The following is a 26,989-nucleotide window of genomic DNA, read 5'->3' as shown; positions in this document are numbered from 1 at the left end:
ATCCAAAGGGCAAGAGAGCGAACTCAACCTATGTCTGTTCCTCCGCCCCTTTCACAAGGCCGTTGGCAAAATGAAGGTGGCTTCTTACGCCGTAAGTCTTCGGCCATCAATGGTGACGATTTTTATTGAAAATGTAATTGGTGGTCGGCTTAGAACCCGGGACTGAGAACGCTTAGATTATTATCCAAAAACGCTACCACTATAATACCATTGGTGCTCTTGCAACCTGTAAACCATAGTGACTTACTTCACGTAAATCGCAGAAACTTCAGCTTCGACCTGACTGCAGCAGAGGGAATTATAGAATCAGATGTCTACAGTGCACAACAAACTGTTGGTCCTGTGACGAATGGGATCACTTCGCACTCATGAGTCAACAAGCCACCAATAGGACGACACATAGATACTCACCATCACGGCTGTGGAGTAGCCGGCTCACTTTGAACATGCTGCTGTTCGGCCAGTCCGTGGAATTCCAGCTGAATACCGGCGTTCGCGTGTATTTATTCAATGAGGACTCGTGTTGCCGGCTCGGCTGACCTCCACTGGAAGAATCCCAGCGACGGATCATGTCTTACTTCCACAGAGTCATACTTCCACAGAGTCATTCCTCTCCTCGGAGAACTGTTGCTGGTGGCTAAGTAAAAAACCACTGAATGCATACTTAACTTCTTAGGTGTACGCTCCCCTACTGCAACTAACGCTTTTGACTTAGATGCCTCTACCAGTTTTGGGTCCAAACTAGAGCAAACTTTTCTGGGTAAAATCACGTACTGTACTAAGCTTATTCCCTTAGTGGACATACCGGCTATTTATTGGTCATAATGTTATGGATGATCAGTGGAGATCTACATCAATACTCCGCAAGTCATCTGACGGTGTGTGGCGGTTGATACTTCTGATACCACTAACTCATCCCTACTTATTGTCCGCATCTCGTGGTCGTGAGGTAGCGTTCTCGCTTCCCACGCCCGGGTTCCCGGGTTCGATTCCCGGCGGGGTCAGGGATTTTCTCTGCCTCGTGATGGCTGGGTGTTGTTGTGTGCTGTCCTTAGGTTAGTTAGGTTTAAGTAGTTCTAAGTTCTAGGGGACTGATGACCATAGATGTTAAGTCCCATAGTGCTCAGAGCCATTCCATCCCTACTTCCCTGTTCCATTCGCGAATGGCCCATGGAAAGAATTATTGTTGGCAGACCTGTGTTTAGCTTTAATATCTCAAATTTTCTCGTCGTGGTCATTTCGCAATGTGTGTGTGGGTGAGAGTAATTTGTTGTCCGACCGTTCCTGAAAAGTATTCTTTCCAAATTCCAACAGTAAACCGCTCGGTGATGCACAACATCTCTCTTGAGCATCTACCACTGGTGTTTGTTAGCTATCTCTGTTACGCTCTCGCGCCGATCGAATGATTCCGTGAACAAACGCGCCGCTCGCTTCTTACAGTACCACGTGTCAAGGGTTGCAATATTTAAGAATCATTCCAACAAGCGCCTTGTTAGCCGCTTCCTTCAAGTTTGAGTTACATTTTCTTAAGAATGTTCCTATGTGGCATCTGCTTTTTATACTACTTGTTTTGTGTAGTTATTCGACTTAAGGTCGCTTTGGATAGTTACTTCAAGGTATTTTACGATGTATACCGTTTCCAGCAATTTGTCACCAATAGAGTTGTTGTACAGTAGTGAGCTCCATTTCCTATGTATCCATAATATGTTAGACTCATTTACGTCCAGAGTCAGCAGCCAGAACCACATCATTCACCAATCCTCTGTAAGTCTTTCTGTCGTTGCTACGTACTTTCTTATAGACAATAGATCTCTTGGTGAGTGAACATTCTTAACAGTTTAGCTATCTGTAATAGCACAAGTATCGTGATAACAAATAAAATAAGAAATTATAATTTAACTACGGGGTCTCCTTGTAACAGTAATATGGTGGACATCCCTAACATTTTGAACACCATGGCTGTATGTTGATGGAATTCTGATTACACATAACTGCCACCAGCCATTTAAGTGAGTGCACTGTACAATGGTACATCCTCTGCGTACCTCCGAGAGTGTGTGTAATACGATCCGAAAGGAGGTGAGGCAGTTTTATAATGGATTTTGTCCATGTGTACTGGGACAGAAATCCTTACTCTCACCCCTTTACAGAAACTGCTGATTTGTTTTGCTTGTCAACCGACGGGAAAAAATAGCGACACAAAGAAGAAGTTGTGCAACATAAACAAAAGTTGATAGGCGTATTTCTACATCTGAAAGATGATGTCCAGTCATATTTCGCGCCAGTCGCGTAAGAGTGGCGCTAGTAACGCCACGATGGCGATGAAAGTCAGGTTTACTTTAAATACAATGTGTAACGGTCATGTGCGTTCCTTAACTTTGATATTGGACGTGATGAGTTGCTGTTAGTCGTGAATGCCTTTAAGGTGACAAAGACGGCAATATCAACATCATGATGAGTTTGAATAAGGTCGTGTAGTGGAGCTACGCGAAACTAGATGTTCCTTCTGCGATATTGCAGAAAGAAATGTCAGAAATGCAGCTACTGTAAATGATTTCTGGCAGCGGTGGTCACGGGGGTGTGCGGTCGCAAGAAGGACGTGCTCCGGACGGTCACGTGGCGCTACGAAGAGGGAAAATAGTCGTGTTGGGGTTATGGCACTGGCGCACCGTACAGCATCTGCAGCAGGCCTTTAAGGTGACAAAGACGGCAATATCAACATCATGATGAGTTTGAATAAGGTCGTGTAGTGGGGCTACGTGTAACTAGATGTTCCTTCTGCGATATTGCAGAAAAAAATGTCAGAAATGCAGCTACTGTAAATGATTTCTGGCAGCGGTGGTCACGGGGGTGTGCGGTCACAAGAAGGACGTGCTCCGGACGGTCACATGGCGCTACGAAGAGGGAAAATAGTCGTGTTGGGGATATGGCACTGGCGCACCGTACAGCATCTGCAGCAGCGGGTTGAGCAGCAGTTGGCACCAGAGCGACACAGCGAACTGTTACATTACGGTTACTTCAAGGAGAGCTCCGAGCCAGACGCCCTGTAGCGTGCATTCCACTGACGCTAAGCCACCGCCACTTGCGGCTCGGTGGTGTAAGCCTAAAGCTCATTGAAGAGCGGTATGGTCTGTTGTGTTTTCTGATGAAAGCTGGTTCTGCCTCGGTGCGCGTGATGGTCGTGTGTTGCTTAGGAAGAGGCCGGTTGTGGGCCTGCAACCAACCTGTCGGCGTGATAGGCGTTCTGGACCTGCACCTGGAGCTACGGTCTGGGATGCGGTTTTCTATGACACCAGGAGCTCTCTTGCTGTTATTCCAGGCACCCTGATTCCTAACTGATAAGTCAGTCTGGTGATTCGACTTGTTGTGCTACCATTTAGGAACAGAATTCCAAGGGGCGTTTTCAAACAATATCACGCTCGTCCACATACCGCTATTGTAACCCAAGATGGAGTGTCGACATGTTGCCTTGGTCTGTTCGATCACCAGATCTGTCCCCAATCGAGCACATGTGGGACATCATAGGATGACAACTCCAGCGTCATCTACAACCAGCATTAACCGTTTCACTATAGACCAATAAAGTGGAACATACATGGAACTCCATCCCACAAACTGACATCCGTAACCAGTACAACGCGGTACATGATCATTCCAAGCTTGAATTCAACGGCGGTTACACCGGTTATTAATGTACCAGCATTTCATATTTGCAACGGCTTGTCTCACGCTTTCATTAACTTGTGATCTTGCCAATGTTAATCATTTAAATATGTTACCTAGAAAAATGTATTCCCAAAATTTCGTTTCTCTAGATTAATTTTTTTTACGTTTTTGGGTGCTGTGATTTTTTTTCCGTCGTTGTATTTTTGGATTCCTGCAGCTACACTTACGACGTTCCTCGCAGTGTGTGGTAGTCCTCCTTCTACTGTAGACATGAAATCGATTACTGTTCCATAATTACGTGACAGTGTAGGTTCTCACATAAGAACTGGAACTTGTACGACCACAAACATTATTTTTATTATGCAGAGTCTGATAAATACTCACGATAAATTCCAGTAGTCTGCACATCAGGCGACTTAGATAAGATGAGCCTGTTCCTGACACGTATGTGCAGCTTCATTCTGCAATACAGGGGTCATCTCTCACTCAAACAATAATCGACTCATATGTCGGTATGCGACAACAACTATCTGCTATGGGTAAACCCTTCCGTGGCTCATAGGGAACAATGGAAATGCCTCAGCTCGGACACTGCTTCTCTTTGGCAGTCAGTGATATACTTTTCTCACTATTTGAGATGGTGGATATTATTTGAGCTGCTGTTGTGTATATATCAGAATCAACGTGAAGGAGTAAGTTACAGTAAAACACAAAAGGAAATAATATCACATAAAAATGACGTCGAAATGTACACGAGCCTTATGTTTCGAATTTATGATCATGTGCGCTAAAGGTGAGCTATCATTCGTTAATTTAATTAGTTATCCGGTGACTCACTCACAGAGTAGTTATTTGTAGACCTTATTTTTCCAGGGAAACATGAACATACGCAGGTAATGAAGAAAAATTGTGTTTATCGCAACTGGCTTTGTCATTCTGTAAGCAAGGCTTCCTAACACAGAACTGCATATAAACATCTGACTTTTGGAAATTGTGCGTCATACAGTACATTAGAAACGGTTATCCAGTTTCTACATTTGATAATAGTCTCTAATTTTACTTCCCAAATGTAACTCCTGCAATTCCTCCATCGATTAAATGAAACCAATCAACACTGAAACTTACCTGATAATGGATGAGATTATATCTATCCTCGTGGGATGAGCTACATGAAATGTATCCACTGTATGGGTACACAAGGGAAACATGAATTAATGTACTGGGCTTGTCGAAAATAAAGTGCCCCATATATAATGATGGTTGATTGCCCAGGTTAACCCATAGTCAAATATTAACAGAGGCTAACTAACTACCGAAATTAGAGCAAAAGTAATTAAATTACTGCACATTTATTTCGTAAGAATTTACTCATAGGAGGAAAAAGTAACATAGCAGAAATCTGCGTTCAAAACGAATAAAATGCGCATGACGCATCAAACTGTCTCAATTACACGTCAAACACACGATTGGCTTGCAAGGTACTGGGAAATACAGTATACGTAAAAGTGGTGTTACCTCAAGAGATCAGGGCAAAATCAACTTCAAACGACGTGGCAGAAATAACTGCTTCACCCATGGTACAAGGAACATGCACAGGAACGAATACGTGCAACTAGCAGGACGTGGCAACACAAGATTCACTGCAGTAGGAAGCTACGCGCTATTCGGGAAAGAATTGACATTACATAAATTACAATCATAACTAAGGCTTTAAGAGCCAGCCCTGTTAGCCGTGCGATCTAACGCAGTGCTTTCCGGGCGGGAAGGCGTGCCGGTGCCCGGCGCAAATCCGACCGGCGAAGTGTCGAGGTCCTGTGTGCCGGCCAGCCTGTGGATGGTTTTTAAGGCGGTTTTCCATCTGCCTTGGTAAATGCGGACTGTTTCCCATTACTCCGCCTCATTTACACTATGTCGGCGACTGATTCCCAAACACTGTCTGTACGTACGCTTACACCATAATCACTCTACCGCGCAAACATTGAGGTTACGCTCGTGTGGTGTGAGACGTTCCCGGGAGGTCCACTGGGAGCCAAACCGCACAATAACTCCTGGGTTCGGTGTGGGCCGCGGTGGTGTGAGTAGACTGCTGTAGCCTGTTGTGGGGTTGTGTACCACTGAGGGCTACGGCGGGGACGTTGCCTCTCCATCGTTTCTAGGTCCCCAGTTCAATACATTACAATAAATTAAAAGGCTTTAAGAAAAGTCTAAGGTTATCGTGACATTTCTAAATTTCACATAATGTCACTCTCAGTTAAATTTAAACACAGAAGCGCGAACAGTTAGCCGTCTACACAGCACCATAATCACAACCTCATTCTCTGTGCTTCACGATCGGAACCTCATTCCTTACTTCGCCAGAATTGGACCATGAATTATAGAAGGGCTTTGTGACTGAATGTGGCATCCCACAGAAGATGGCCACCGAAAACCAGAGTCAGTCAACCAAGACTCATCGTTATTTGTCGACCTATCAGAGAAGAGGAAATTTTCCACTCGAATCCCCTATTGTTGTGTTATGTCACTGAGAGAAATCCACTCTATAATATCAGCAGACAGTCAGAGTACTAGTCCCGTATGAGACGAGAGGAAACACTTTCGCCATCCCCTTCCACTCTGTGTATTTTTGAAATATTTTGATCAGACCAGTGAACCACGAAAAATTGCGCGCATTTACACAACGCACAGGCAACCGCCATTGCTGCCACTACCAAGTTGCCCAAAGAGATTACCCTGTCAGTTGGAAAACTAGCTTGTCCAGCGCATTCCAGCCCAGAGTTTAGTGTGCCGGCCCCTCGCTTCTCTTAAAAGACTAGCGTGGGATGCTCTGCACCACAGTGATGCCCATACGTATTACGTGGTAGATGTCTTCATTCTATGAGAAGCAAACAGGCCGGTGTTCCACGAGTCAGGCGACTCAAATGACAACCCTATTAGACGATATTAAAATCTGACTTGGTTATTCCTTTCAATGTTACGAGGAGTATGTAATTACATACAAATTGTAATTAAAGGTTGTGCTGTTACTGTAAAGAAATTTCCAACAATTCTCGAAAACGAGCAAAAAAACTTTTGTTTGAATATGAATGAAACTTCTCCAAGGCCGCATTAGTTGTCTACAGGTTCCGTTATTAGGGTGGTGTTTCCTGATAAACGACTCTGAATATAGCTAATGCAGCCTTGAAGACATATAATTCATTTTTAAAAAAAGTTTGAAGACTCTTTTACGATTGATTTGGAGAACATTTGGAAACTTCTTTGCAGTAATAAAGAATAATATAAGCTGCGGTTTCCTAACTACACAATATTCGAGAGTAAAAGTAGCTACTGCTACACTCATTGCAATCACTTCTGCTCTAGCTGATATGTTTACATTGAAATAACTGGCAGAAATTAATCTTAAGCGACTTTTCATCACAACAAAATGATTTCTCATTCAAACTGCACTCAAGTGTACCAAAACCTTCCTATGTTCACTTATTAATATTAATTTATCTCTTTGTTATCCGGCGTCGGACAGATTTGCCATATTAGCTGGCTTGGAAGGGAGTGAGGAGTGCAGGCCCAGATCACTATTTATTGGTTGCACACTTCCTTCCGAGAAGCAGTACCACCTTCGCAAATGGTTCAAATGGCTCTGAGCACTATGGGACTTAACATCTTAGGTCATCAGTCCCCTAGAACTTAGAAGTACTTAAACCTAACTAACCTAAGGACATTACACACACCCATGCCCGAGGCAGGATTCGAACCTGCAACCGTAGCAGTCCCGCGGTTCCAGACTGCAGCGCCTGTAACCGCACGGCCACCGCGGCCGGCCACCTTCGCAAACGAGAGTGGCATCTACATCTACATTTACATCTACATCTACATCTACATCTACATCTACATCTACATGAATACTCTGCAATTCACATTTAAGTGCTTGGCAGAGGGTTCATCGAACCACAATCATACTATCTCTCTACCATTCCACTCCCGAACAGCACGCGGGAAAAACGAACACCTAAACCTTTCTGTTCGAGCTCTGATTTCCCTTATTTTATTTTGGTGATCATTCCTACCTATGTAGGTTGGGCGCAACAATATATTTTCGCATTCGGAAGAGAAAGTTGGTGACTGAAATTTCGTAAAAAGATCTCGCTGCGACGAAAAACGTCTTTGCTTTAATGACTTCCATCCCAACTCGCGTATCATATCTGCCACACTCTCTCCCCTATTACGTGACAATACAAAACGAGCTGCCCTTTTTTGCACGCTTTCGATGTCCTCCGTCAATCCCACCTGGTAAGGATCCCACACCGCGCAGCAATATTCTAACAGAGGACGAACGAGTGTAGTGTAAGCTGGCACAACAAATGACAGTCAAGAGAAATTTACGAGAGAGATCTGACAAATTTCTCTCAAGTTCTACATCCGTGTTTAGCCACTACTAATGCATGGCAGAGGTGATCTCCCACTAAACCCCCCTGTTAGTCCTTTTTGTTATGCGTCCCATACACTTGAGCAACATTCTTGGACGGGTCGAACGATCTTTTTGTAAGCAATTTCATTTGTAGACTAGTTTGAATTTTTCCGTAATTCTACCTGTGAACTGGAGTCTTCATCTGTTTCACATTTGCCTGATCCTATGAGGACATCCATTTCTTTTCACTTTTGTCTGTCTTTATCTCAAATAAAATGGAAAAAATAATGATTTTATCATGTTTAATGTAAGGTCATAAAAATTTTAAACTGATAACTGAAAGAGCTTGTAAGGGAAAGAAAATCTGGTAGAAACGAATTTAGTAATGGGGATAATAATCCAACTTGGCTGCCAAGTGCTGACTACCATATTCACCTGTGCTTTTATTGAACTGTTGATGTGTGTGTTTTTTTGCCTGCTGCAGGTTTCTTCTCGCAGCTGATAGACCAGAGCGGTACCTTCGTTGGTGGCATGTCCGTGGTGCAAGATCCTGGGTACCACGCCTTCAGACTGGGTTCTGTCCTCGGCTACGAAGCGGAAAACTCGCAGCAGCTGGCGCAGTTCTTACGCTCTGTCAACACCACTGACCTCCTAGTGGATAAGTCGCTCTTAATGACGGATGAGGTGAGTCCTGCTCTTACCGTATGTCAGAGGATTTCGCAATGTGGAACACTTAGCGTCACCTAGGCACAGCCTGCTACGTACAATGTTCGTTCCGGAAAATTAAAAGCAGTTTTCAAGGAGCAGTATGTAAATTGTTCTCGATACAAACACCTAAACAAGATCGCTGACAAATAATAATACAGCAGGACAATATATTTTACGGCATTGTCTACACTTATTTTGTGCTACAGTCTAAACTCACATCTTTTTTATTCTGTGTTACTCTGAAAAGCAGAGATGCAGCGTGGCATATGATTCGGAAGGGACATAGAATACCTAAGGCACATGAAAATGTGTCCGTGAATTCAGGGTTTAGATACTTGACGCCACATTATTTATACCATTCACCATGTGTGCCATATATTACAGTGGAAAGCTGATGTCATATAGCGTAGAGATGGTGTTAAGAGACACACGAGAAGTGTCGTAATGCAGGCTCCGGGTTTCTGGGATACCATCAGTACTTTGGAAAGTAGACAGCGAGGAACGCCAACACCACCATCAGCAGCATCCGAAGAATAACCCTAGATCAGGCGTCGAAACGTTTAGTTCGGTTTCAAACATAAAAAAGCTCTAGTAATTCATTCTCGTCATAAGCGTTTCCCAGGCAAGCTGTAAACTTCATGGCCACAGAAAATCCGCAGGTGGTTACAAACACTCCGGTGACGGAGAGTACATGAGTCTTCAAGTAAAACGACGCGCAGGAACACCGATTAGAAGTGAGCAAACCTCAGAAAAAGTGTACATGAAACTTTATTAATACTGGAACCAATAATATCCAAACAGAACCTGGTACAAAACCCATGGCGCATCAAAGAAATTGGTGTTAACTTATAATTTATTACAATTACCGAATAGTGTCCACGTGTCGGTAATAAATCAATATTAGCGATGAAGTGATGTTTCACTTACCCGGAGAAATTAACAGAAACAATATCATGACATAAGGATCGAAGAAATTTCGTACTGTCATTCTGCTACTTTCGGTTCTCGGAGATGTTTTGTGCCGTTTCTAATCAACATGTGTTGGATCTATTTTTCTCCAGCGAATGAAACCTTCAGAGGACACGTTTCCCTATACATATTGGAACACATAATGTTATCGACAGATCCGATAAGTGTTGATTTTCTGACAAGATCCGAATAGTACAGAAGTGAAGAACGACGGGACCACTTATATCTACGAGGGCTATTCGGAAAGTAAGGAGCGGTAGGTCGCGAAATGGAAATCACAGTGAATATCAAAACTGTTTTATTCACAACAGTTAGCTACAACTCCCAGCTACTTATCTCCATAGTCGCCGATCCGACTTAGACCTTTGTCGTAGCGTTGTACCAACTTTGCAATACCGTCGTTATAGAAGGCAGCCACCAGTGCTTTCCGTTAATTCTCTACACTGGCCTACAGCTCGTTGTCTGTGCCAAAATGTCGTCTTCATAGCCAGCGGTTCATGTGAGATGAAACTCAGAGGGAGACAATTACGGGCTGTATTGTGGGTAGTCAACATTTCCAATTGTAAACGATGCAGGAGCATCATCATTGCCCCTGCAGAATGCGGGTGAGAATTGTCTTGAAGAAGAAACCGCACGACAGTTATGTAATGTTGACTGCATAGCTTCAGGCGAAATTTCTCACCAAGTCATCGTACCTGGCAGGAGGCACTATTGTTCTAGGTGTCTTTACGTGCTCCCTGTGTGCTCAGAACTAAAAATAACGGCGTAACGTGATCGAGGGGCATACTAGAGACACTGCCCAACACACATGTGCAAAACGTTATCGGATTTTCACTGTGGTTTCCATTTCGTCACCGATGGTTCCTTACTTTCCGAATATCCCTCGTACATCCAAATCAACATCTGCTTTAATATATCGTAACCACCGAGTAGTGCAGTTTGCAGGGTACTTCATACCAGTTTTGGCTACGAAAGCTTCCCATTTACGTTCAATGAGCATCTCTTATACTTTCATGTGAGCCATAGGACTCTACGGCGCATCGCTGAATTCGATATCTGCTTCCGTGCTCACTTCGTCACTCCAAACGCTGCAGCAATGCTCTATTCTTGATAACACTATAGTCCTATATACAATTTCCGTTATACACACATAAAAAAGGTATGCATCATCTCGGTTCCGAGAGTGCCGGAACCTGTACAGAAAATTGGAATAGAGATCAACACAAACATCATTTCCGCATTTTTTGTTGCTCATGAAAACCACACGTTGCATGTTGTAGTACCATAAAGCGAGACCTTCAGAGGTGGTGGTCCAGACTGCTGTAAACACCGGTACGTCTAACACCCAGTAGCACGTCCTCTTGCATTGATGCATGCCTGTATTCGTTGTAACATACTAACCACAAGTTCATCGAGGTACTGTTGGCCCAGATTGTGCCACTCCTCAATGGCGATTCGGTGTGGATCCCCCAGAGTGGTTGATGGGTCACTTCGTCCATAAACAGCCCATTTCAGTCTGTCCCAGGCGTGTTCGATTGGGTTCATGTGTGGAGAACATGCTGTCCACTGTAGTCGAGTGTTGTCGTTATCCTGAAGGAAGTCATTCACAAGATGTGCGCGATGGGGGCGCGAAGTGTCGTCCATGAAGACGAATGCCTCTCCAATATGCTGCCGATATCGTTGCACTATCGGTCAGAGGATGGAATTCACATATCCTACAGCCATTACGGCGACTTCGAATGACCACCAACAGCGTACGTAGGCCCCACATAATGCCACCCCAAAGGAGCAGGGGACCTCCACCCTGCTGCACTCGCATGGACGGTGTGTCTAAGGCGTTCAGCCTGACCGAGTTGCTCCAAACACGTCTCCGACGATTGTTTGATTGGAGGCATATGCGACACTCATCGGTGAAGAGAACGTGATGAGATTCCTGAGCTGTCCATTCGGCATGTTGTTGGGCCTATCTGTATGGCGCTGCATGACGTCGTGGTCGCAATGATGGATCCCGCCTTGGATGTCGGGAGTGAAGTTGCACATCATGCAGCCTATTGCGCACAGTTTGAGTCGTAACACGATGTCCTGTGGCTGCACGAAAAGCATTACTCAACATGGTGGCGTTGCTGTCAGGATTCCTCCGAGCCATAATCCGTAGGTATCGATCATCCACTGCAGTAGTAGCCCTTGGGCGGCCTGAGCGAGGCATGCCATCGACAGTTCCTGTCTCTCTGTATCTCCTCCAAGTCCGAACAACATCGCTTTAGTTCACTCAGAGATGCCTGGACACTTCTCTTGTTGAGAGCCCTTCCTGGCACAAAGTAACAACGTGGACGCGATCGAACCGTGGTATTGATCGTCTAGGCATGGTTAACTACAGACAACACGAGCCGTGTACCTCTTTCCTGGTGAAATGACTGGAACTGATCGGCTGTCGGACCCCCTCCGTCTAATAGGCGCTGCTCATGCATGGTTGTTTACATCTTTGGGCGGGTTTAATGACGTTTCTGAACAGTCTAAGGAACTGTGTCTGTGATACAATATGCACAGTCAACGTCTGTCTTTACGAGTTCTGGGAACTGGGGCGATGCAATACTTTTTTTGATGTGTGTATAATGTGGTGTGACAAACACCAGCTCTAGCTGATTGTCACAATTTCTACTAGCAGTAATATCTGGGGAAGACAAACTCCTAAGGAACTTAGTTTTGCACCGAAAAGTCACCGACTGGGAATGCTATGTGGGGGACAGTCAGTGACAAACAAATATCTTGGCATGCTTGAGTAACAGCTGGCCTGCTTTGTGAAGAGAAATTCCTTTCTGTTTGAAGATCACCAGGCCGAATTAATGTCGTCACTTTGCGCAAGGTTGATAATCTCTTGCCTAATAAGCTTTAAGAAACTTCCTCTTTCTTTAGTCTAAGCAAATAGCACAGTAGAAGAGGGGAAGACGACAATTTCCGAGAAGTGTGTATGTGGAGGTGACCTCATTGACCAACAAGGAAAGTATCCAGGCGTCTCGTAATGAACCAAAGGGATGTTGTTCGGACGTGGAGGAGATACAGAGAGACAGGGTCTGTCGATGACATGCCTCGCTCCAGCCGCCCAAGGGCTACTACTGCAGTGGACGTCCGTTACCTACGGATTTTGGCTCAGAGGAACCCTGACAGCAACGCCACCATGTTGAATAGTGCTTTTCGTGCAGCCATAGGACGTCGTGTTACAACTCAAGCTGTGCGCAATAGGCTGCATGATGCGCAACTTCATTGCCGATGTCCATGGTGAGGTCCATAGTATACTCCTAGTACCACTGAAGTCAATATGACCTCGTAAGAATATTGACAGTGTATATTTGTCTTGTATTTCAAGCTATTCTTTGGAAGATATGTAACTTTCCCTCTTGTCAACAGTATCCAATAATGCTTTGATCATTTTTGTATTTAAAACACATAATTTATTCAAGATTTTTGCAGTTGTACAACTGGGGTCAATATGACCCCTTAAGCTCATTGAAAAGATATGTCTCCCACTTTTCAAAACTATTACATATAAAATGTATGACTTTCTCTATCTGAACCAATTGTATTGAATGACGTTTTGTTCAGTTTTATACTACAAACAGACTAAAAATTTATTCATTTTTTTGCGCTGAATACTGGACTCAACATGACCCCAGTCCTCTAAGGCAGAGTTGTTCATCACATATATATAAAAAAAGAAAAAGCAGAAGACGTAGAAAAATACTGGTCCATTTCTCTTCTGTAGTCATTCTCGAAAATAATTGAATCACTTACTGACAAAGATAGATTATTTTGTGAATAGGAGATCAGGTCGATTAAGTATAGATTTTAGTACTTACACAGAACCTTCTTTTATAGGTTCTGAGGTTTTTTGTGTCTCATTAGGGCACTACTAAAAACTTTGTAATAAATAAAGAAACATTAATATGTGATGTAGGTGGTTTTATTCACAAAATATTCACAATAATCATGGACTAATACAATAAATTGATTTCCTTTTTTAATAAATAAGGAAGAGTATTAAACTGCTTGAATAAATACCACCTTCTAAATGGCTCACAGTTCAAATTCCAAAGTGGTAGGAGTACAAAAGCACCCATAAAGATGATACATGATACTCTTGAGAAGGATGACTGCTTAACAGATGTGTTCTTAGATCTTTCTGAAGGTTTTGACGTTGTTAGCCATATAATTCTACATAATAAGGCAGAATTATTAGGATAAGGAGGATAATTAATAACTGGTTCGAATCGTGCCTAGAAGGTTGGGTACAATAAACAGAGATGATGCAAAACATGAAAGGGTAACCTCTGAGTAAAACACTTATCAAAACCAGAATACATTGAGAAAGGTTAGCATGTTAAGATCAACACTTCCCTGATAATTTTAGTCTTTGCTGACAGCATCAACATTATAATCACTGAAAAAGCAATAAAATTACTTCCAGGAAAAGCAAAGGAAATCCCTCAAGAAAGATTACCATTGATCAGTATTTAATAAAGTTATATTGAACAAAGGAAATGGAATAAACTTCATTGTATAACGATAATATTAAATTAAATGTAGAGGAAACCCCTATAGATTGTGTGAAAAAGATAAAACTTCTAAGAATGAACTTTGATTCTCAGTTAAAGTGGTGTGATCATGTATACAGTCAGTTAAACCTCCTGACTGTGATCCCATGTGTAAAGAGTTCAAAAACAAGATTATCAATTCTCAGTACTACAATACTGAAACTGAGAAGCAAATACAACTCACTGTCAAGAATTTCAATTACAGCATATTGAATGATGAAAGTATTTTTGATATGGAATTATTAATGAATGAAAGAATTGAAGACGGTGTTTCATACAAATAAATGTAGACGCTGACAGAATATTCTAGTCGCTTTAGATAAACTTGGTTAATTTTGAAATAACAAAATCACGAGTCCAATTCAACACACTTCAGTACAAACTCAATTAATTAATAACTGCAATGATGCACACAAACTACAATCCCATATATACTCAATTACGTAATTAATTCGTTCTGACGCAATTATTCCCTTTGATTAATGAATTTAGTATGCTGACATTGGTCTGCATAAAATTTCTAATACAATAAATGAGTTTGTACAAGATAACACATAGACATTGCAGCATGCTCACACTTACCTTTAAAAATTTATTTTTAGTCATACTAAGCAATTTCCAAAATTAAAATTTCAAACCACTGAAAACCACTATGAGAGATCATCTGTCGAAACAATGCTGAAATACAGCACACTAAGGGATCAGCACACAATAATATAGAAAGAAAAGCAAATTTTCTTCGGTGTATAACTTATTTAGTGCTAACATTCAAAATGAATTTAATAACAACTTTCAAACAAAAGAACACAATCCAAAGGCCTGTTACTATGCAAATGGGGTCTACATTGATGAATCTTTCAGAGGAAAAATATTTGATATAATTTTATTTAAACCAGTTATATACTTTAGAAATTCTGTCATACTATTATAAATTTTGGAATCAGGAACCTATCCCAGGTAATAGTGTTATAAGACAACAATGTAGTCTGCCACACAAAATCAATGCTCGTGCAGAACAATATGTTACTGGAAAACTACTGATTTCAGTAGAGTCACTGTGATCTACAATTTAAATTATTGGGCACTCTGCCAATTTTACAGTCGAATGCTGTAAACTTGTGGAATTGTTGATCCACAACAAAAAAGGTGCAGAGCTGCTCAGTGTCTAAAGTTTGTGACAACATATTAATATTATTCGGTATTAAATGTTGTCTCTGCCCACTGCAGCCCATGAGTCTGAGGCCTGTGAGAAACTCACATACTTTCAACTCATGCATTACAAATGCAAGCAAGCATAATCAGTTGTATATGAACCCACTCCGAAGCTCAAAATGCTGCTAATGCACCAACCAGCAGAATTTCTTCCCTGTGTCCAGAGCACACAGCACAGCAGGATTCAAAATTACTGTTACGAAGATGTGTCAACGCTGCCCTTTACAATTCTCTTTGCCCTACTGTATCCCAGTGATTACTATGTTTACATATTACCATAATACGCATCGATTATTTTTAGGAAAGCGCACATCAGGCGACATTCACGGATGATAAACCTATGTTACTTTACATTTGAGAAAGAAAACAAAAACTATGTACAACTGAAAGATATTTACAAACAAAATGTCGTCAACATTTTGTGGTCGTAGTGTCCTTCATTACTGTGTAACAGCCAGTGCATTCTAGTTACTATACATGTGTATACTAAATTCTTAGCCATGGAATTCCTTTCTAGGGAAAAATTGTATAAAATATGAACACTGTTATCAAAACACAAAAAGTGACTTTGAGAATAATAACCAAAAATAGTAAACTGACACATTGTACAGGTTTGCTCAGAATTTTGGATATTTCTGTTACGTCATGAAACTACATTTAAAAGTCCTTTAAACACTTAAAAGTAACCTTGGTAAGTTCTGCACAAAAAGCTCAGTACATGTGTAAAAGGAAGATAATGACGTAAGACACATCTGAAGAAGAAGAATAAACGTAAAACTCAAAACAGCATTTTCCACCTGGAGATAAAATTATTCAGGGTGACATAGAATAACTGGAATGTTTGAAATGAATAGTGGCAGCCGTGGGTAGTGGCAGCACTGCGGGTTCGTGACAGTTAGCGAGTAAACAGGCCGTCATTTCAGTAATCATGTGTCAGTGGAACAGGCAACTGCGTGCGCTAGCCATGAAAATGTTTTATGAAAACAATGATAGTTTGGAAACGGCGGAGAAGGAGTTTCGACGTTTTTATAATTTAGGATGTCATTATGCCGTTCCGTCAAAATATGCGATAAAATGAACTTACGAGAGAATGGATCTGCCCTAAGAAGAAACTAACAGGACGACCATGAAGTGTGCGTTCTCCAGCGAATATGGATGTTGTACGCGAGTCTGTCTTACAGAGCCCACGGCTATCAATTCGTATGCAAGCAGCAGTGGTTAGAATGTCCTGGGAGAGGGTTCCCAGAATTCCTCATCTTGATTTAAAATTTCATCCTTAAAATCTACAGATGGTGGAACAATTGAAGGACAACGATTACCGGTTACGATTAGGATTCTGTCAACAAATGATAACAAAAATAAACAATAAGGAAGAATTTCTAGACAAGTTGTGGATGTCAGATGAGGCACATTTTCATCTCACAGGTTATGTGAATAAACAGAACTACCGTTAGGTGGTTAAACACGAATCCTAACGACGTTCATGAGCGTCCTTTACATGCTAGTAAAGTGACGGTATGGTGTGGTGTTTCATCACATGGGATTATCGGACCATATTTTTTCGCAAATGAACGGGAGACACAATAACTGTCAATGCCGGTCGTTACATGGAGATGTTACGAACTTTCGTTACATCTCGATTGAAAAACTTTCCAAACGTTCAAGAAGCCTGGTTTCAACAGGACGGAGCGGCATCACATACTGCATGGCAATCAATGCCGTATGTGAGAGAATTGTTTGGCAATGACGTGATCTCACGATTCGGTAACCTTCCTTGGCCCTCAGATCACCAGATTTATCCGTTTCTGATTTTTTTCTTGTGGGGCTTCCTCAAGAGCAATGTCTACACGACTCGACCAAGAACCCTAGATGAGTTAAAGCAGAGAATACTGGACGCAATTCACAGTATCCCAGCTGAGATGTCGCAGCGGTCAATGAGCAGCAGATTTCATGAACGTATTCGTTTCGAAGGACGCCATCTAAACGACGTAATATTAAAAAAAAATGATAAATGCTATCAATGTTTCGGAAATGACAAAACGGTAAGGTTTCAATTACCATGAATGCAATTTCTTTCATTCATCACTTCTAGTTTTATTGGATTGTGGAAATGTTCCCGTTTTCCGTATTATCCTGTATAATAACTGGCCCAAGGAGATTGAAGACATTAATAAAAGAATTTATTTATGAAATGTCGCTAAACAGTAGCTGTTAAGTAATATGTTTCATACAGTGAAAGATTACTTAGATAACAGACACTAGTGATTTGATAAAAAATGTAACACAAGTAAATTGTAAAAAGTTCATAATAATAATAATAATAATGTATGTCTGTCATTGGAGACAATATTTCCGTGTTATAATATTTCTTTTTAGGAATGTTTTACACTCAAAGTTTTGCAGTGTATGTAACTAACACGTTATCCTCTTACTGAAGTCAACATCTCGCCCATTATGGAGGGGTGCAGGCACAATTTTTCAGGCATGGGAAGGAGAAGCTGCGGTATACTATAGGCACAGCCTACACCGTTAGCATGATCCTGATGTTATCGGATAGAATGTGTAGTGTGCGTAGTGGCTGGTAATGAGAAATGAATTTAAAGTGATGTAGCAGCTTTTTACAATATTAAATAGCTTCTTTGCAAAGCAGTTTTGTACATTAGGGATGAAACGAACTAAGCTGCGTTTTTTTAAACAGCCTGACACAGTATTCAGGAGGATGCAGGCTCCAGTCTTCATCTGGCTATCATGGTTAAGATTCTCTGTGATTTCTGTAAATCAAGTAAGATGGTTCCTATTACAAGCCACAGCTGACTACTTGCCCCATACTTTTCAAAGTAGACTTATAAGTATGTAAAAGCAAGTATAAATGAATTATTTTTTGTGTGTTTTCTTAAATTTTTGTACCAAGAGCTGTTCTCTGTCGTTGTAAAAGTGATTCACACATGAACAAACTGCTTCTACCAATGAGTCCGTCATGGCCATCCCTACCAAAGCTACTATGCCATCGTCACTTTTCATATAGCTTCTTAAAACATCTCGGCATTTAATCTATGTGACGCTGATATTCCAGTCTAATTTTATCATTTTATTTGTTGTGGATATTATATTACCCAAAGTGACACCAAACAAGTAGCTGGATCTTTCATGAATTGGTCACAGACATCTATTACACGTGCCTCACTGAGTAGTTCCTTACTGTGCGGTTCCGTATAGTTACAATCACTTTGCTCCAGGTCAACCAGAGTTATAATGAATAACATTAAACCACACTTGTTGAGAGACACTATAAATGGACCAGATATCCGTTGCGTTACAAATTAAAGTCTCAACGTGACCGTGTAAGTGTGGTGTACATATATCAAGCTTACAGAGGAACGACTACTTGTTGGTGGAAATATATTAGATACAAGGAGTTAACCAAAACTCCTCACACGCTTATTAATCCATGCATCAGAACTGTAAATTTAATGCAGTATTTACATTTCTCTTTCAGCAAAAACTGTACATGGGTTACGGCGTTTGGGCACCCACTATCGAACCGGATATCGAAGGTGCTTTCATCACAGAGTCACCAATTAGAACACTGAATGCAGGCACTTTCAACAAAGTGCCCATCATGATTGGGGTTACGTCTGCTGAAACTGGTAAGTGTACGGAACGAGCGTGCCACGTGTCCAACATTTAAAGGGTGAAAAATGGTATGATGTTAGGAGTTGAAAATCCCACATTAATTGGTTGACAGAGTTATTCAATTCATTTCCTCTTTACAATACGTGTTCTCTAAGGAAAGTGTGGCATCACATTTCCAGGCCTTCTTGGATGCATCAGCGACTGAATATCGTGTGATTCCGCCCACTGCCTAATTCGTTTGAGGCAAGGCGTCGTGTTTCTTCAAATTTCTCTTCCGCCTACAATTATCAGCTACAAGAGTGGTTTCTTTCGCTACGCTTGATGTGTCCAAAATACACATCTTTCCTCTTCTTAATTGTATAGGCTAGTTCTAGATCTCTGCTAACAGCGTAATTAATTCCTAATTTGTAACTCTCACTGTCCTCCCTGTTTTTAAGTGCTTTGTGGTGCATCCCACCCTCGAAGGCCATTTTCTCAATGGGTTCACTTTTAATCACCAACACTGTACACCATAAAAAATTAATTTTGTGCAAACAATCTTCTAAACCATCGTCGGAAGTCAGTCCAAACTCCTAACGCGTTAGCAATTATTTAAATTTTTAGTCTTCCCATTTTCAGACCGAAGTTTATTAAGCTTACAGTAATGTCTGACGTCATCATCAACACTCATCAAAGATTAAGTAGCATTTTTGGCATCATCATGGGTGTAGGATTCTAGTAATTAATGGTTACTACGATTACACACAGGTAAATTATGTCTCTGATTGGCAAATTTATACACTTGAGCTCATACATACCCTATTACATCATAATCTTTTTCAATAGTTTTTCAAATCATAGATATGTTGCACTATTATCGTTTTTCTCAGTGGCGCGAAGAGGTGGTTGAGTTTGAATGAAAATAAAAATAAAAACCGGATTCAATTTCCACTCACTTAACTTCTACATAGCCTAAAGGTTGAAACACTCTTTCTTTCATTACCATTTTTTGTGTGACGAGAAAAATCTGCAAATACTGAATTACCGTACACAAAGATTGCCATCGAATTTCCCAAACCCTAAATAAAATACCAGCCAAAAGCGTTACCTAATAGCATTAATAGTTGTTTTTGAGTTTTGAAAATAATTTAAGGCTCTTAAGATAATGATGATTTTTTTAACGATGTATACACCAAACAGTAGATGTGTGCCCCTATTACTTTAACGAGCTCTTGTCTGTCATACATTTTATGAGCGATTACTTCCGCACAGCCTGCATAGTAGATGTTGCTGATCCGCATTCATTGGACAACAAACTAAAATTCTATGCAAATAACTAATGCTTATGGATGCAAATGAGAAGCATTTGTGTCGTTCAATTAAACCCAAGTCCGTAAATGTGGTTTTTCGTAGGTTGTAGAGTGTAGATAAGTGCTGAATGTTTTGTGGAGATCGCAACAGTCATAGTGTAAATCATTAGCACATACGTTTTAAAAGTGTAATGTAGAGATATCATGACGGAGTAATGTGACAGTCATTACTCTTTTATAAAACTTACTATTTATGAAGATCACAATCGGCTGTAAGCATCTCCATGTGTCTTGAATGCTTTAGCTGCAAGTTACATTTTTATGTAATGCGCTTACATGTTTCAAACTCACCGTTGTATATCGTGTCGTGGAGGTACAAATGAAAATCTAATGAGTTTCGCATATTTATTGCTGTTATCGAGATTGTTCATACTGAATATAGAGTTTGAAACCAGCCCACTACATTAAATTAAATTATGAGTCACAGCGAAGGTGTTGAAAATGATCACGTTAACTTAATGATCGCTTCAAAGCTTGGCACAAATTACGCAATGCACATTTACGACTTTAAAATAGTGTTTGGAATTAGTGAAAGTCACCTGTTAATCTGAGCCGTGAAATACATTTTATGGTTATTGACACATTTATTCTTACGAATTAATCAAATGAGTTAGAAAGTTCAAAATGGTTCAAATGGCTCTGAGCACTATGGGACTTAACATCTAAGGTCATCAGTGCCCCAGAACTTAGAACTACTTGAAGCTAACTAACCTAAGGACATCACACACATCCATGCCTGAGGCAGGATTCGAACCTGCGACCGTAGCGATCGCGCGGTTCCAGACTGAAGCGCCTAAAACCGCTCGGCCACTCTGGTCGGCCGGTTAGAAAATCGTTGTACACCACAACCATTGCTGATTGAAGAAGTCTTATAAAACAGTAACTGTTGACCATTCTGTCATGAATGATAGATGATCACAAAAGTAAATGTGTGTAGTGTAACACGTAACGTAAGAGATAATTGGCTTATGAATGCTGTTGAATGTTTAAATTTTTCGTTGAGTATTTAACAAAATGTTATGTTATCTAGGGGCCAATATTCTGAATGACTCAATCAAGGTTAGCAACCTCAACGAAAATTTTGAAGCAGTGGTGGGGCCATGCCTCCATCTACAGACGACGGATGAGCAGACGCAAGCAGCACTTAAACTTAAGAATTTCTATTTTGGCAACGAAACCATCAGCCTAGATAATCCTGAGCCGTTGGTCCACGTAAGTAAATGCACTGGTCATTAAACGTTTCACTGCATACAGATTACGATGAATATTGTGTACTGTTTATGACTGTAACACTTAGGTATTACGCTTATTAAGGTGTGAGATACGGCGGTGAAGTGGTAAGAATCTGGACCCTTATTCTGAACGACGCATGTTCATATTCCCGTCTGGTCACCAGACATAGGTTTTCTGTGATTTCCTGAAATCATTAGAGAGGAACGCCACGGTAATTTCTTTCAGAAGGTACGGCATAATTTCGTCTCCATCCTTTCTCCTCCTGCGATCTACCGCTCCTTCTCTAATTACTTTATCCTGGGCGGTACGTTAAACCTCCACAGAAACTGAAATGAAGTAGAGCAAGTTACTTGAATTTAAATATATTAAGAGTGGCTCAGAAAGTCAGTGAACGACGGTCACCTTTATGTATGCCATACTTTTTCTACTACCCAGGACAAAATGAGATTATGAACGGGTACACTGATTGTACAAAAAGTATTGGCTTATGTGAACGCCTCACTACTGATGCCCATGAACAACAGTTTACGCTTCTGAATGCTAAACATCTAAAAACAAATAATTCTGAGGTTTGTCACATAAGGAATAAAGTAGAGTGGCAAACAGAGAGCCAGCAGTGGGCACTACATCTACAACTACATGATTACTCAGAACTTAACACTTACGGGCTTAGCAGAGGGTTCATAGAACCACATTCAGATTTTTTCCGACCGATCCACTCTCGAATATCACGTGTCAAAAAGTAGTAGTCTTGGCCTCTAAGTTTTCTATGTGATTGTTCATATTTAAGTTGTTCGTAACTCTAATCCCAGGGCATTTATTTGAATCGACAAACTTTATATTTGTGTGATTTACCGTTCAAGCAAAATTTAATTTTTATTAGTCATATGGAGGACCTCACACGTTTAATATTTAGGCTCAACGGCCTTCTTTTGCATCATACAGATATCAGTCTAAATAATTTTGCAATTCCTTTTGATTTTCTGATGACTTTACTAGATGGTAAACAACATAATCTGCACACAGTCTAAGAGTGCTGCTTAAATAACCTCCTAAATCATTTATATAGAGTAGTAACAGCAGGCGACCAGTAATACTTCTTTTGGGAATCCTAGATATCCCTTCAACAATTTATGTTTTAGAAAAAAAATTTCATCTGTCGTTCGAGATACATAACAAGTTCTATGTGCGTTGACTTGCTTTAAAATATTTTTGGGTAACGTCGCGTTTCACAATTTTATTTATTTGCATGACTTGCAATATGAAACAAACCTAGTGACGACGGTAACGATGTTTGAGTGTGAAGAATGTGTAACATGGAATGAGTATTTGCAATGAATGGCTTCATGTTTGCCTACTTTTGTTATGGGAACCACTGCTTCGTTTCTGAATAAAAATAGTCAACTACAGCTGTCGATGTCTTCTGTTATACAGACAATTTCTGAGGTGCAATTATGCTGTTCTGCAGACCCCTATTATGCTATAGTCTGATCTCAGGTGACCTAGCACACAATATAATCATGCAAATTACTTAAAGGAAATGATAATGTCACACAATGGAAACCTCTTACTGAGCGAAAGTTAATAGGCTTGGCCCAATCAAGGATGACAATATGAGTATCACACCACTCTCATAGACATATTAACGAGAGGAGGAATGATCAGTCTATAACGGAAACACGTGTCACTGGAACAATCATATTAATTATCGAAAAGTAAAACACATGGTTTACCCACTGAGATAAACAGTCGAACAATTAATGCTTGCACGAGGGGATTCTAACGCTCAACTCTAACCCTGGAATAGGTGGGTGAGTATGATAAAATCAGAGTTATGTGAATAATACACGAATACGACCAGTGACTGTAAGCATGATTATTAAATTACAGGAAGAACACAGAAAAATAGGTTCGAACACCAGCAAGAACCGCCAAAGCGCATGTTGGAAACGCCTAGCTGGATGCGAATTACTAGAAAGGCATAACTGGTTCCTGAAGGGAGTGAACTAATATCGCATATCTACATAATCAGAGATTTCAACGCTGGTACATCTTACCAGAATCCTGGCTTAATATGCGGAAGGCAGCGGCAGTAGCGGCTGGAGTCCAGCTCTCTTTCTGTATTCAGTACTCAAGCGGAAACATCCTTCAGTGTGACCGCAAGACTTACCTCACCAGACGTTGTACTCTACCACCTCATACCAGTCTCTGTCATTAGTCTTTACTCTTCCATAGCCTAGGAGCAAGTGTGCTTGTTCTGCACGCTCTAAAACTGTGTTGTCCCTGTCACAGCCAGAAACTCTCTGGTCAGCCATGGCAGACATTGCGACTTCCATATAGTAAAACTCAAGTAAATCTGTTGAACATTTTAGTCTTTTGGAAATATACGCACCGTTGAACAGATATTACTGTAGGGTGGGGAGGATGGGAGGTAGGCAGAAGATCTCTCCCACTCCATGGTGCAATTTCGAGACAGACGTATGGGATGCTCACCATGGCGACACAGATGATAAAGTGCATGCTCTACAGAAAATCAGACTGCAGGATTCTGGAATTTAAACAGAGAATTTTTTGTGGTGTCGCTCCTGAGGTAACGTGTATTCACAAGCTTTCTTCATGAGAATGACACCTGGCTAGATTTTTTATCTTCCAAAAACGCTTCTTTGAACAATGCTGTGTTTTTCTCTGTCGGATAGCTGTCCCGTCCAACGCCTCGAATGCGGGGGTGGGGGAATTGAATGCCGCTCTTGCTAACTGGTCTGATGTAAAGCCTTGGAATCTGAACATCTTTATGACTGTCAGCTCCTTTTAAGATTCTTGTCCTTTTCTAGCCAGCTCAGAGGCTCTAAACTGTGCAGCCTCTTCACCAAACTAAAAAGAGAAATGGAAGGAAAGCGATAAAAGGAACAGTTAGTGGAGGTACTGAATCCAGTTTGCAATCATATGCAGTGTCAGAGGCAGATAATATTGATCAAAGGTATGTGCATAAAATATTCTGAAATATGTTGCATGATAGCTTCAGAGAAAGAACCCCACATAACATCACCTTCTGGCTGCAAATGAAATGGATACTGACGAAGTTATGCTAAGATTCATCAATAGCATACGCTCATCAAGGAAATTTTAAGTGGATAAGGTAGTGTGTTTGTTCTGCACATTCATTGTCTAATGAGTAACGTGTCATTGTCGGCAATTTTTAACCAAATGGCAAGGTAAACGTCCTGAGAATTCACAAGCATACTTTTATACAAGCCACCTCACGTTCACACATAAATGCTGGTGCAAAAGGATCTTTGTTTGAGGGACACTCATGGTAATAAAGAGAACACAAGAAATTACATTAATATTCATTCACACTAGTTACTTTTATGTGGTCATGTATTAGCGTAATGTCATTATAGACTCACACGTATTTAGATAACTTGACATTAAGATCTACACATACTCTATTCAGTTTACAGTTAATTTCTCCATTCACATTAATAATTTTACAGAATGAAATCAACCACTCATCGTTAGCACAACATACCATACAACACATGATGTTGCACTAAAATGACTTTTAGACAGCAGCATGTCCCGTAAAATATATCGAACAACAACTACATAATATTTTACATCGAAAAAAACCATGATGTAGAAAAACAGATGTGTAGTAAATTACATCGAATTATAAAACAATCACAATTATAAAAACTCATGTTCAAAACAAACAATATGTATGCTTAACAGTTCTTATAACTCTTGTGTTACTATATGTCAGTATACCAGTACAAATTTATAAATTCTAAAAAGTAAACATACAACAAACGAAAAGTACAAAAACGACTACTTATGCTATTCACAACTGCTTATATGCAAACACTTTTGTTATTGTGCGGGAAACGTGATGTACATGTCGGCAAATGAGTAATGTAATTGCAATCGGTTAAGACAGCATCAAGTACAAGTGATTGCAGTATAATACCTTTCATCTCAAAAGTGACAAGGTTATAAGTACCCACAAACTGTGACACCACTGATGGCATCCGTTCAACATTACTACATGAGTGACGAATGAAAACGTGAAATATCTTATCAGCATCCAAATTTGCAGTGCTGTTGTTGGTGAGCATTAAAATATGGGATAATACGCATTGGGTCTCATGGCCTGTTTGTTTCAGTGTCCCTGGACATTACAGGAAAGAAAATACAAAACCAAACAATCGCTTCACTGTTCTCGATTAAAGCATTGTTCGCGATGGGAATTTTTTCGACACAAGGTTCTATAAGTGAGACACACAGAAACGAAAAGTTCAGTATTTATAGCCTCAGTAAATCTCCCGACAGAAGCACCTCAAGATTCACATGTCCAAAATTATTAGCGTGCTGAGTAGCATAAAGTTTATGTCCAAGTATGCTCCTTATAAAAATTAGTCCCTCGCCACACCACGAATTTTCTAGTTATGTAAAGTTCGACATTACCCTGCACTAAATACGACCATTCTTCTACGAACTTGTGAGCAGTTATAAAAGCGTTTATGACTCAAAAACCATGATTTGAGGTTGCGGCAAATGTAATAAAGTGTTAATTCTTCCACATACACACAATGAAGAAAGATGACGTCGTTAGTAGCAGTACTCTCCCTGTCTCTGAACAGCATGACTCACGATTGAAGAGCTAATGTTCACTGCAAACACATATCATCTATATATGCAGGATGACCTAATGGTGTCTCAGTGTTCATGGAAAGAGCCTTGTAACACCTTTCATACAGGTTGCTAACTGTTAAGGCAGACTAAAAGCCTCTCTGAGGGTTTACAGTGAAGTTGTGGGTTTGATGACCTTTGTAGTGTGACTATGTACACTGCAGAAGAAGATGGGTTGGTGGCTGCCTTAAGTAGGTGTCAGGTGCCCCTTAATCCCTTGTACTGCGGGAGTGGAGGTGGAGGGAGGGATGTGATGGGAGTGGGTGGGCGGCCGTGCCGAAAAACCGGTCGCTGATGAGTTGCGTCTCTACCTGCAGGTGATGGTGGCACACGTGGAGAAATACGCTGCTTCCTATCGCTGGCCGCAGCTGGCCTGAAGAATAGCGGGCATTGACGCTGTTGGGGCTCGTCCATTGGGAGACCCCTCCAGTTCCCGCCATTGGATCAGTGACACTTTGCTTCCAATGGGGTCAGCTGCGTCAGCCCGACAGGGCTCCCATCTCGACTTTCCGTTTGATCATGAGTTTCACATTGGACGC

General features: G+C 40.9%; 1 protein-coding gene across 1 annotated transcript in view; it reads left to right on the top strand.

Annotated features, from left to right (window-relative positions):
- The window catches only part of LOC126175419 (cholinesterase-like), a 423,045-nt gene that overhangs the window by 27,382 nt on the left and 368,674 nt on the right, over positions 1-26,989 (top strand). The gene's annotated exons all lie outside the window — the stretch shown is intronic.

This window comes from Schistocerca cancellata, chromosome 3 (genome assembly GCF_023864275.1).
Source record: "Schistocerca cancellata isolate TAMUIC-IGC-003103 chromosome 3, iqSchCanc2.1, whole genome shotgun sequence".
Lineage (NCBI taxonomy): Eukaryota > Metazoa > Arthropoda > Insecta > Orthoptera > Acrididae > Schistocerca > Schistocerca cancellata.
This window is presented reverse-complemented; position numbering and strand designations above follow the sequence as displayed.